Below are 12735 nucleotides of genomic sequence, written 5' to 3' on the forward strand. Positions count from 1 at the left end.
AAACTAAAAGTTCTGGAGCTATTTAGGACCGAACTTGTTTGCCTCTGTAAAATAAACTGGAGGAGAAAAGGCAAAGCACTCAAGTATCTTTGCCAAGAAATCTACAAAAGGGGTCATGAAGAGTTGGACACAACTGGAAAAAAAAATGACTCAACAACAAAAACTTATTGGAGGACAATTTTGAAGAGCACTATTCTTCTGACCTGGGCAGCAGTTTTTAAACAACCTCTGTGATGTCCTCCCTGGAGGCTCAACTTATTTGTGCCAAATTTAGTTCACCTCCTGTTGGACTTAATGCATTGTAGCTCAGGATTCCAAGCTCTGAAGAGCTGCCATCCTTAGCCTCAGGCAAGATATCATTATTTTCCAAAGCATCCCATGGAAGTCTTCTCACTTCATGTCTCCATTCCCAAGCTGTCACCACATCCTCAATCACAATACCTCTGTCTTCTAAACATTTCAGTGCCAAAATGAGTTGGAAGATACTTGTGAAACACTTTCCTTTATGATGTCCACAGCTGATCAACTGCACTTAGTCCTATGCAGTTTTTTTTTCCTTTTTGTAAACTTATTTACTATTAGTTTACAATATTCACTTCCACAAGATTTTGAGTTCCAAATTTTCTCTCCTCCCTACTCCCCATGGCAGTTTGAAATCTGATAAAGGCTCTACATATATGTTTACATTAAACATTAGTCAAGTTGTAAAGAATTATAACCAATGGAATGAATAATGAGAAAGAAACAAAACAAAACAAAAGGAAAAAGAGAGAGAGCAAGTAGTTTGCTTCAATCTACTTTCATACTTTTTCTCTGGATGTGGGTAAGCTTTTCCATATTGAGTCTTTTGGAGTTGACTTATAACCTTTCAGTGCTAAGATAAGCCCAGTCTATCGCAGTCCATCATCACAGATACAATATGTCTGTAACTGTACAGTGTTCTTCTGGTTCTGCTTACCTCACTCTGTATCATTTCATATGTCTTTCCAGGTTTTTCTAAAATCTTTCAGCTCCTCATTTCTTCACAATAGTATTCCATTACATTCATTTACTACAACTTGTTTAGCTGTTCCCCAATTGATGGGCATCCCCTTGATTTCAAATTCTTTGCCACCACAAAAAGAGCTGCTATAAATATTTTTGTACATAGAGGTCCTTTTCCCATTTGTAGGTTCTCTTTGGGATAAAGATCTAGAAGTGGTATTTCTGGATCAAAGGGTATGAAATTATTTATAGCCTTTTGGGCATGGTTCCAAATTGCTCCAGAATAGCTGAATCAGTTCACAACTCCACTAACAATGCATTAGTCTTTTGATTTTCCCACAATTTCTATAGCATTTATCATTTTCCTGTTTTGTCATCTTAGCCAATCTGACCAGTGAGGTGTGGTACCCAAGACTTGTTTTGATTTGCATTTCTCTGATCAGTAGTGATTTACAGCATTTTTTCCTATGCTTATAGATAATCTTTAATTTCTTCCTCTGAAAACTGCCTGATCAAATCCTTTGACCATTTATCAATTGGGAAATGATTTGAATTTTTATGAAATTGAATCAATTCTTGTATGTTTTAGGAATGAGACCTTTATCAGAGACACTGGTTGTAAAAATTCTTTCCCAATTTTCCGCCACCCTCCCAATTTTGGTTATATTGGCTTTTTTTTGTACAAAAACTTTTCAATTTATTGTAATCAAAAGTATCCATTTTGCATTTCCTAATGCTCTTTATCTCTTGTTTGAATATAAATCTTCCCTTCTCCATAAATCTGACAGGTAAATTATTCCTTGCTCTTCCAGATTGTTTACAGTATTAGCCTTCATATCCCAATCATGAACCTGTTTAAACTTTATTTTGGTATATGTTATAAAATATTGAACTAAGTCCAGTTTCTGCCATATTATTTTCCAGTTTTCCCAGTAGTTTTTGTCAAATACTAAGTTCTTATACCAGAAGTTGGAGTCTTTGGGTTTATCAAACAGTAGATTACTATACTCATTGACTACTGTGTCTTGAGTATCTATTCTTTTCTACTGCTCTACCACTCTATTCCTCAACCAATACCAGGAAGTTTTGATGACTGCTGCTTTGTAATACAGTGTAAAATCTGGTTATGATTAGGCCATCTTCCCTAGCATTTCTTTTCCTTAATTCCCTTGATAGTCTGGACCTTTTGTTCTTCCAGATGAATTTTGTTACTATTTTTTCTAGCTCTATAAAATAATTTTTGGTAGTTTTATTGGTATGGCCCTAATTATGTAAATTAATTTAGGTAAAATTGTCATTTTTTATTATATTATCTCAACCTAACCATGAGCAACTGATGTTTTCCAATTATTTAGATCTGACCTTTTTCGCGTGAAAAGTGTTTTGTAATTGTGTCCATAAAGTTCCTGGGTTTGTTATGGCAGGTAGACTTGCAGATATTTTATAATGTCTACAGTAACTTTAAATGGATTTTCTCTTTCTATTTCTTGCTGTTGGGCTTTGTTAGAAATATATTGGAATGCCAAGGATTTATGTGGATTTATTTTATATCCTGCAACTTTCCTAAAGTTATTTATTTTTTCAAATAGTTTTTACTTGATTCTCTAGGATTCTCTAAGTATATCATCATATCATCTGCAAAGAGTGATAGCTTAGTCTCTTCTTTACCCTTTCTATTTCCTTCAATTTCTTTTTCTTTTCTTATTGCTACAGCTAACATTTCTAGTACCAAATTGAATAACTGGGGTGATAGTTTACATACTTCTTTCAACCCTGATCTTATCACAATTGCTTATCTAGATGTAGATCTACCTTATTCCTAATACATATAATACTTGCTAATGGTTTTAGGTAGATACTATTTATTATTTTAAAGAAGACTGCATTTATTCATATGCTTTCCAGTGTTTTTAATAGGAATGGGTGTTGTATTTTGTCAAAAGCTTTTTTCTTCATCTACTGAGATAATCACATGGTTTCTATTAATTTTGTTATGGATATGATCCATTATACTACAGTTTTCTTAATATTATACCAGCCTTGCATTCCTGGAATAAATCCTACCTGACCAAAGTATATTATTTTTGTGATAAGCTGTTGTAGTCTTCTTGCTAATATTTTATTTAAAATATTATATTTAAAATTTTTGCATCTATATTCATGAGGGAAATTGGTCTATAATTTTCTTTCTCTATTTTGGTTCTTCCTGATTTAGTTTTCAGTACCATATTTTTATCATAAAAAGGATTTGATAAGGTTCCTTCTTCTCCAGTTTTCCTAAATAGTCTATAAAGTATTTGAATTAATTGTTCTTTAAATGTTTGATAGAGTTCACTTGTAAATCCATCTGGTGCTGGAGATTTTTTCATAGGGAGTTTATTGATGGCTTTTTCAATTTCTTTTTCTGAGATGCGGTTATTTAAATATTTTAATTCCTCTTCTGTTAATCTGGGTAATTTATATTTTTATAAATACTCATCCATTTCATTAAGATTGTCAAATATGGGGGCATATAATTGGGAAAAATAATTTCTAATTATTATTTTAATTTCCTCTTCATTGGAGGTAATTTTACCCTTTTTATTTTTGATACTGGTAATTTGATTTTCTTCTTTATTTTTTTAATCAAATTGACTAAAGGTTTATCAAATTTATTTTTTTTAATAAATCCAGTTCTTGGTTTTATTTATTAGTTCAATAGTTTTCTTAATTTCAATTTTATTAATCTCTCCTTTGGTTTTTAGTATTTCCAATTTAGTATTTAATTGGGGATTTTCAACTTGTTCTTTTTCTAACTTTTTCAGTTGCATGTCCCAGTCATTAATTTCCTTTTTCTCTCTTGTATTCATGTAAGCATTCAGAAATGTAAAACTTCCCCTAAGAACCACTTTCACCACATCCCATGAGTTTTGGTATGTTGTCTAAGTTTTTTTTTTTTTATTTTAGACTCAAACACCAGAACACAAATACAGAAAAAAGAAAAAAAATCATAAACAAATATTGCAACTCAAATACAAAGCAACAAAAAAAATGCATCATGTTCATAGCACAACATAAGAGAGGGGTTAAAATATATAACAATAAATTTTCATTTCAAGAAAGCCTGTATGATAAATACTACTCATTGTGTTGAGAATTGTCCATCTTTGCTTCCATGTAAATTTTATTTTGCTCTCTGCTGTGTACATCTTACTTTGTTCTTTTTTCTCCTCCCCCAACCCGGGCTATAATTAAGTGTGGACATATTTCTATATAGATATAGATGTATACATACACATATACATATACAGACATACATTTTCCCTAAAAAATTCTACTCCTGATTTTCGTTTTTATGTTTGTGCATTTCTGTTTCCTATCCATCCTGACTCCTCTACTTTATGTCTATGAAACCTTGCCCTCCTATTACTTGCTTCCCCCCTTCCAAGGATCCCTCCTATCCTCCCATTCCCATAAATCTAAATACCTCTGTATTGCTCCCTATAACCTATTGCCTCACCCTCCCCTCTAAAGATGCCTTCCTTTTCCTCTCCCTCCCCCCTGTCCCCTAACCATTTTATTTCTTCTGAATTTAAAAGACTTTTATACTCTTCTAGTTATATATGTATTTTCCCTATTAAGCCCATCCTTGAAGAAAGTTTACCAGAACTACCAACCCTTCTCCCCCATCTAATTCCTCTGTATTGAGGAAGTCCTGCTCTTGCACTTCATTTGTATAAAATATTTACTCTTTTTAGCTTTTTCTAAGTGGTTTTACTTTTTAAAGTCATATCATACTAAGGTCTACCCCAGTCTTTCTTACAAGCTTCCCAATGGCTAATGACAATCTTAGATATACATTTTACATATATTAAAAAGTAAATGATTTCTCCTTATTGAATTCCTTGTAATCAGCTTTATGTTTCTCTTGGCTCTTATATGTCAAATCCTCTAAGTTCAAGTTTTTTTTTTTAAACAAAACATTGAAAATATGGCAGTTGATAAAATGTCCATTTTTTTTCATTAAGTTTTATGCTTAACTTTGCTGGGTATGATATTTTTGGCCAGAGACCCAGTTCTTTTATTCTTTGACATATAGTGTTCTAAGACCTGTGATCCTTTAGTGTCTCCACTGCTAGGTCTTGTGTGATTCTAATTGCCACACCATCATATTTTTTCTTTCCTTATTGCTTTTCATATTTTATCCTTGAGCTGGGGGCTTTGAATTTAATTATCATATTCTTATAAGTTTACCTCATAGTACCTCTTTCAAGTGGTGAACTGTGGATTTTTTTCTTCTTCTACTTCCCCCCACACTCCACTTGTTGTAATCTAAGAACAATTTTCCTTAATTACAATAGTATCAGAATTTTTTTTTGTTCATAGATTTCAGGTAGTCAGAGTATTCTTATATTTTCTCTTCTTGATCTGTTCTTCAGATCAATTGTTTTTCTTATAAGATGTTTCACTTTCTCTCCTATTTTTTCCTTCTTTGTATTTTATTTAATTAGTTCCTGATTTGTTTTTTTATACCTTTATGGCCTTCACCTTGCCCAATTATAATTTTCAAGGTTTCATTTTCTCCCTTAAGATTCTGGATCTTCTTTTCCAACTGCCTGACTTTCTTTTCATGATCTTGTTTTCTTGGATTATAATTATTAATTCATTTTTTCCCCCTCCATCTCTCTTACTTGATTTTTAAAGTCTTTTTAAAGGTCTGCTATGGATTCTTTTTGGGCAGATGACCAGTTGATGTTACTCTTTGAGGTAGAATAGGGCTTCTTTGCTTCAAAAACCTCTTCTGTGGTTGCATTCTTTCTCCTTTGCCTGTACATTTTTTTTTGTAGTAATGGCTGAATTTTTAATCACCTTGAACACTGGGGTATGGGGGATGATGCCTCTTGCCCCTGATCTTCCATTCTTCCCCCTATCCTGGATCCAAAGTCAAACTTCCATCCTCTTATAAGTGTCCACAGCCAGGGACATTCTGCCGCACTGCTTCTGCACTCACCTAGCAAAGAGTATGCTGGCTCTTTCTTGCCCCTGCCACTGCCTGCAGCACAGTTGGATCTGGCACTCTTTTTCAGCTGAGGCTCCCTACATCTACCCTGGCTCAGATACACTACTACCATGTGTCCCCGATAATAAGACCTATCCCGAAAATAAGCCCTCCCCTTACTGTGTAAGATTCCTCTAAAATAAGCCCTCCCCCGAAAATAAGCCCTATTGAGATTGCTGCTGTAGTGAAGGTGATCCCCTGTGCTACACGCTACATTATGGTACCCTCTGTATGCACTGCCCTCCCCGCGGGGTGAAATGCACGCCGCGCTCCGAGTTGTATCCAATCAGAGCTGCAGCAGTGAGCGCGTCATCCTGTTCTTTATTGAATTCATTATTGAATAAAGGTACATTTTTTTGTTCACATTTACCTGTTTATTAGAATTGCTGTCAATGTTCATTAAAATAAGCCCTCCCCTGAAAATAAGCCCTCTGGTGTTTTTCTGTCCAAAAAAATTAATAAGACAGTGTCTTATTATCGGGGAAACACGGTACCCTCACTATGGGATGGTTGTGGTGGTGTATGGCTGGGCCTGAGGTAGCCTCCCAAACCAATTAACCCCAGGGCTTCCTGCTTGTTGTGTAAGCTACTTACTTTGTTGTCAACCAGGACCCTAGCCTAGAGGTATTTACTCTTCACAGGGAATTTGGTCCTGGGATCTTCTAATCTGGAATTGTCCCAGAAAGACTCAAGTTGTGCTGTTCTTGTTCATTTTTAACCACACTTTTTTTTCTCCCCTAATGTGCTATTTTTGTCTCTTTTGTGGAGGAAAATCTTGAGAGTTTGGAATTTTCTGACCCACTCTGACATCTTCCCAGAATCTTCTCTGTAAGTTTAACAGTTTTATTAATGACATAAAGAAATGGATTGCATACTCATTAAATATGTAGATGACATTATTCTGGGAAGGATAAATAAGATACTATAAGACAAGATGAGGATAAAAAAGATCTTTAGAGCAGTGAACTAAATGTAATAAAATGAAATTCATTACAATGAATTATATGAGTAAAATAATGTAATAAAATATAATTCAATGAAGATGCAAGTAAAAATCATACTTGTGACTGAATCTGATAAGATGAAACTTAATAAGATGTAAAGTCTTGGGGACAAGTACTCAAAGAGTACAAGAAAGGAAAGGCATGGTTATATGGCAGTAGAACCATGTAAATAGTTTAGGGAATTTAGTGACCTGCAAGTTTAAATTTAGTGGATAGTGTAATCTGCCCACACCCTGCCCCCCCCCGAAAAAAACCAAAACATTCAACTAATTAATGTGATTTTGAGATGTTTTAAGGAAATGATAGCTCACAAAAACATGTAGGTACTCCTATTTGTACTTCATCCTAGTTGGGTCACATCAGTAGTAGTTTGTCCAGGTTGGGATAGATGCTAATAATCTAGATGTGCACAGAAGAAAGAGTAACTAGAATTTTGGAGAGTTTGAATAGGATTCACTAATTTTGAACTATTTTAAATAACAATTATATGTAAAATATGAAAATTGATTTTATCCCAATGGGAATATGCAATGGAAAAATATTTTTTTTACATTTTTTTATTAACAATATCAAAAGATGAGAAAATTTATTTATGATTTGCTTATTACAGTGATATTTATAGAAAACATTTAATAATTAAGAAAAAATAAATCACTAAGTATTATCCCTAAAGATAAGCCCTCACTGATACTAAAAATATTATTATCTTTAAAAATTCTTTAGCAATGTATATTAAACTGTCTTCTCTTTCTTTAAATCTTCATTTATAAACTGGTATATAAAGAGAGTTTTATCTACCTTTAAGCAAATTTAATGTGTATATTCTCACATAGTGAAGAAAGTATGGCTTAAATAAAGTAAAATTGGTAATACATTTAATAAGGCATTATTGTCCTTGCAATTTTTTACATTTGGACTAAAATAACTTAGAACTCAGTTCTTGAAAATGTAGTCAATCGTACTTTCTTTTCTTTTAATTTATGAAATAAATGAGCATTTCTATGATACAATATAATATTTTTAAGGATGATTCATGAAACTAAAAATGTCTTATGTACAAGTTGTTATTTTAAATTTATAACAAAATCATACTGTAATTTTTCCCCTCCTCCTACCCCGTACTATGTGCTTCTACCATTACAAACAAATAGGTATATGTAAAATTATTCTATATATACTTCTATTTTTCACTTCCTTCTCTGGATGCACATACTGTCATTCTTCAAATGTCTTTTATATTTTAATGGAGTATTTATATTAGTCAAAATGACTTATCCCCACAAAGTCATTCTTAAAACAATATTGCTGTTACCATATACAATGTTCTCTTGGTTCTGCTCATTTCACACTTCATTATTTCATTGCAAGTCTTTCCATGTTTTTTTTTCTAAAATCATTGAGATCATCTTTTCTTTTAGCATAATGGCATTCCATCACAATCATAGACCACAGCTTCTTCAGCCATTCCATACTTGATGTGTATCCTTGCAGGTTTTGTTGTTTGCCACAACAGAAAGAGCTGTTATAAACATTTTAAAACATACAGGTTCTTTTCCTTCTTATCTAATCATTTTTAGAAATAGACCTAGCAGTGTTGTTCCTGGGTTAAAGGATATAGGGAGTTTTATCACTTTTTGAGCATAATTCCAGATTACCCTCCAAAATAGTTGAATCAGTTCACAATTCCTCCAACAATGCATTCATGTTCAATTTTTCAACATAGCTTCCAACATTTGTCACTTTGTTCTTCAATCATTTTAGATAAACTGATGCATATAAAATGACATCTCTAGGCTGTTTTAATTTGCATTTCTCTAATCTATAATGATTTAGCATTTTTTCCATATGACAATAAGTCAATTTGATTTCCTCATTAGAAAACTTCCTGTCCATATCCTTTGACCATCTATCCATTGACTAAACTAATTTATATATTCAACACTATCCTAATTAAATTGCCAAAAATATTTACTGAATTAGAAATATATATATAACAAAATTCATTTGGAAGAACAAAAAGTCAAGAATATTAAAGGAACTAATATTAAGAAAAAAAAGAACATTTAGTAATACCAGATTTTAAACTACATTTTATGGCAGTAATTATCAAAACTATCTGGTACTGGCTGAGAAATAGAAAGGTAAATCATTGAAAGAATAGAAATACAATGTATAGCAGTAAATTAATAAAAAATCTCATTTGACAAATCTGAATACTTAAGATTTTGGGATAAGAATTTATTATTTGGTAAAAATTATTAAGAAAACTATAAAGTAGTATGGCAGAAACTGGGCATAGACAAATATCTTACACCTTTTACCAAGATAAGGTAAAAATGTATATTGATTTAGATATAAAGAGAGAGATTACCAAAAAAAAATTAGAAAAACATGGAACATATCAGACTTATGGTTAGGCTAACAATTTATGAATAAATAAGAGGTAACAAAGTTAGTAAAATGAATAATTTTGGTTATGTTAAATTAAACTTTCTTATTTGACTACTGAAGACATGGAAAGCAGTCAAGGATTATAGTCTCTCAGTGACCTACAGTTTTGAAATGAATAAACAAATATTGATTCTAATTTAAAATTTCTTTTGCATTCCCTCAGAATAAAAGTGTTAGGTTATTCCTAAATTTTTTAAATTCAGTATGAGATTATTGTTGCTGTTGTTTCCCCTTAGAAATAAAGATTCTGGAAGGTGTCCTTTTCAAGAATTAGCTTGTTTTATCCACATTTAAAAATGACTAATCAGTCAATCTATGTTCTTTCATGATTTTTTTCAAAACATTCAGGTATTTAGCTGACACATGCTCATCTGCAATGGCAACCTCTCTGATAATTTTAAATTTATTTAATTGAACTTGATTTTTAAAGGGATTGAACCAACCAACACTTGAAGTAAAAGTTTTTTCACCCACCATTTCATTTCCATTTCCTTTCACTACCTAAAATAAACTTGAAGCTTTTGTCTGAATGACTTCTCTGCTAAGAGGAATATATTTTAATTATAATCTTCCTTCTAAAACATGTTCCATTTCTATTAATGTAACAGTTTTATTCCTTTTAGTGGTTTGCAAGTCACAAAAGACTGCTGTAACTTTGCCTTTTTCTTTGATCTAGCCTGCATTTGTATAATATCTGGAAGAATAGATTCAAGCATTCTGACTTCTTACTCTCTTTTAGAGTTCAATTACATCAAATTTCTGCTCTAATGTAATAACAACTTCTTTTTGTGTACTAGCAGTGTTTCCATCGTAAGTATCTTTTTTCTTTTTTTTTTCCATTTGGATAAGTGGCTTTAAAAAACATAACTCAACTATTGATATTATGGTATGCAATACCATATCATATCCACATAATAATAGGCAAGTTCAGACTGAAAATATAGAAGGATGTTTTAGCCTCTCATTAGTTTGCACACATTGCATTAATTGAATTTTAATTCACATTAAATTTAACTTCATATCTAGGTAGCTAGATGACTTAATGGATAGAGTGCTTCATCTGGATATAGGAAGACTTGAATTCAAATCTAGCCTCAAACACTGACTGTGTAGCCCTGGGCAAGCCTCTTAATCAGTTTGCTTTAATTCATTGGAAAAGGAAATGACAACCCCCCCCCCCAGTATCTTTGCCAGGAAAATCCTATGGACAGTATTTCCATGACCATGGGGTCACCAAGAGTCTGACAAACTGAATAGCAACAAATTATGGATTAGAGTTGGAAGACCTAGGCAACATGGACCAAACGGAGATGGAAGTGTGCTCAGGGTGTAGGAGTTTGAGGTTTCATTTTGGACAACTAGATGATGGTAGTGGATAGATCTCCAGTCATGGAATCAGGAAGAACTGAGTTCAAATTCTGCCTCAGACACTTACTAGCTGTGTGACCCTGGGCTAGTCACTTAATGCTGTTTGCCTCAGTTTCTTCCTCTGTAAAATGAGCTGGAGAAGAAATGAAAAACTACTCCAGTATCTTTGCCAAAAAAACCCTAAATGGTGTCATAAAGAGTTGGATGTGACTGAATAAACATCACTTTGCACTAAAGAGAATTTTGTATTATTTGAACTCACAGTAAATATGGCCTAGCTGTATTCCATCAAAGCATTATTCGAAAGAAATGGATTTAGTCTTCAGGAGGCAAGAATCAGAGAGACATAATAGCTTCTTGAAAGTTCTAAGATGTGCTTATTATGGAAGATTAGACTTACTCTGTTTCACCTAAGAGAGAAGAAGCTATGAGTTAGAATTATGCAAAGTCAGTCAATAGGCATTTATTAAGTGCTTCTGTTTGAGGTACTGGACCAAATTTGCCTTAATGCCAATGATGGGGTACAGGCTCTGGAAACCCCCTTGAACTCAAATTAAATCTTCCCATTTGGTGAGGCATTTGCCTGAGGCCATAGGGCTTTCATTGTTGCTCTGCCCAAATCTTTTTTTTTTTTTAGCTTGGCTAATTTTTATTATCTGAGGCCAAATTTGAACTCGGGTCCTCCTGACTCCAGGGCCAGTGCTCTATTCACTGCAGCACCTAGCTGCCCCTCTACCCAAATCTTTAGCCCCCCTTTGTCCAGCAACTTCCTACCATTAATCACTCATTTACTGGAGTCTGATGTCATTTGACTCCTCCTGAAGACCCTCCCCAGACTTCTCTTCTAGACCACCCCTAGATTCCTCTCACAACTTTTCTGTATATAAAACCCCATCTTGCTCTCTGTGATGTGAGAGCACCATAGAATTTTCTAGCAGACTGTCCAATACAAATGAACTTTTCGTAAACTTTGCTTTTCTTTGGCTGAAAGAAGGCTTGAGTCGAATTCATTCCGTATGTTGGTATTTTGGGGTCTTGAGCACCCCTAACCCTATACCTCATCATTTTATGCTTATCCTCTTCACTAGGTATCAGCAACAATAGATATTTAGCCTTGATGATGTGGATACAAATGGTGCTGATTTTGCATCAATAAAGCTCCCAATTGCTACAGAGAAGTTCTAAGTGAATTCTTTCCCAACTGAACCAGCTCTACCAAATCAAAACCTCATCCTTTTGATGGCCCTGTACAGGGAATCCAAATATTAATTGTACTCCAATGATCTTCTAGCCTCTTTCCGGGACACTGGGATGAGCTGCAAAGCATTGCTAGGAGACTGGTATGATGGAAATTTGGGAAGGAGATGTTAAGGAAAAGTGCCTGGTGTTCCATTGTAATGCAGCCTGACCTCAACATAATATAGAAAAGTAATTTGTGAAGGGGATTTCTAAACAAAACAAGCTTAATTAGAAATGAGGTCTTCCAAGCTTAAAGAAAAGGCACCTTGCTCAGCCAGAGCAGACATTTTACCCTGTGTTGTTCACCCCGCACAGTGGTTTATCCTGTGTTGTTCCTTCCCCTCCCCTATGGAACCTTGGTGGAGGCAGGTATGGGGGCCTCTGTGCCTGTTTTTCTTTGGGGGTTCCTGTGCCTTAGTTTCAGGGTCTGCTCCCTGTGTAGTTCCCCTCTCTGTGGGATACTAGGGGAAGTGGGTGGGTGGGCTGGCCACTGCACCTGGAAAAACTGCCTAGAAGAAAGCCTGTTCTCTCTCCCATATCCTTTTCTTCCCTTCCCCAGTGGGATATGCATTTTCAAGTCTGATGTCTCAAAGATTAAAGAGACAAGAAACTACAGATCCTCTCCAGTCAAGACTGAAAAGTAAGTCTCCC

Source organism: Petaurus breviceps, unplaced genomic scaffold (genome assembly GCF_028583685.1).
Source record: "Petaurus breviceps papuanus isolate PSGF00001 unplaced genomic scaffold, PetGlider_PUasm1.0 140, whole genome shotgun sequence".
Lineage (NCBI taxonomy): Eukaryota > Metazoa > Chordata > Mammalia > Diprotodontia > Petauridae > Petaurus > Petaurus breviceps.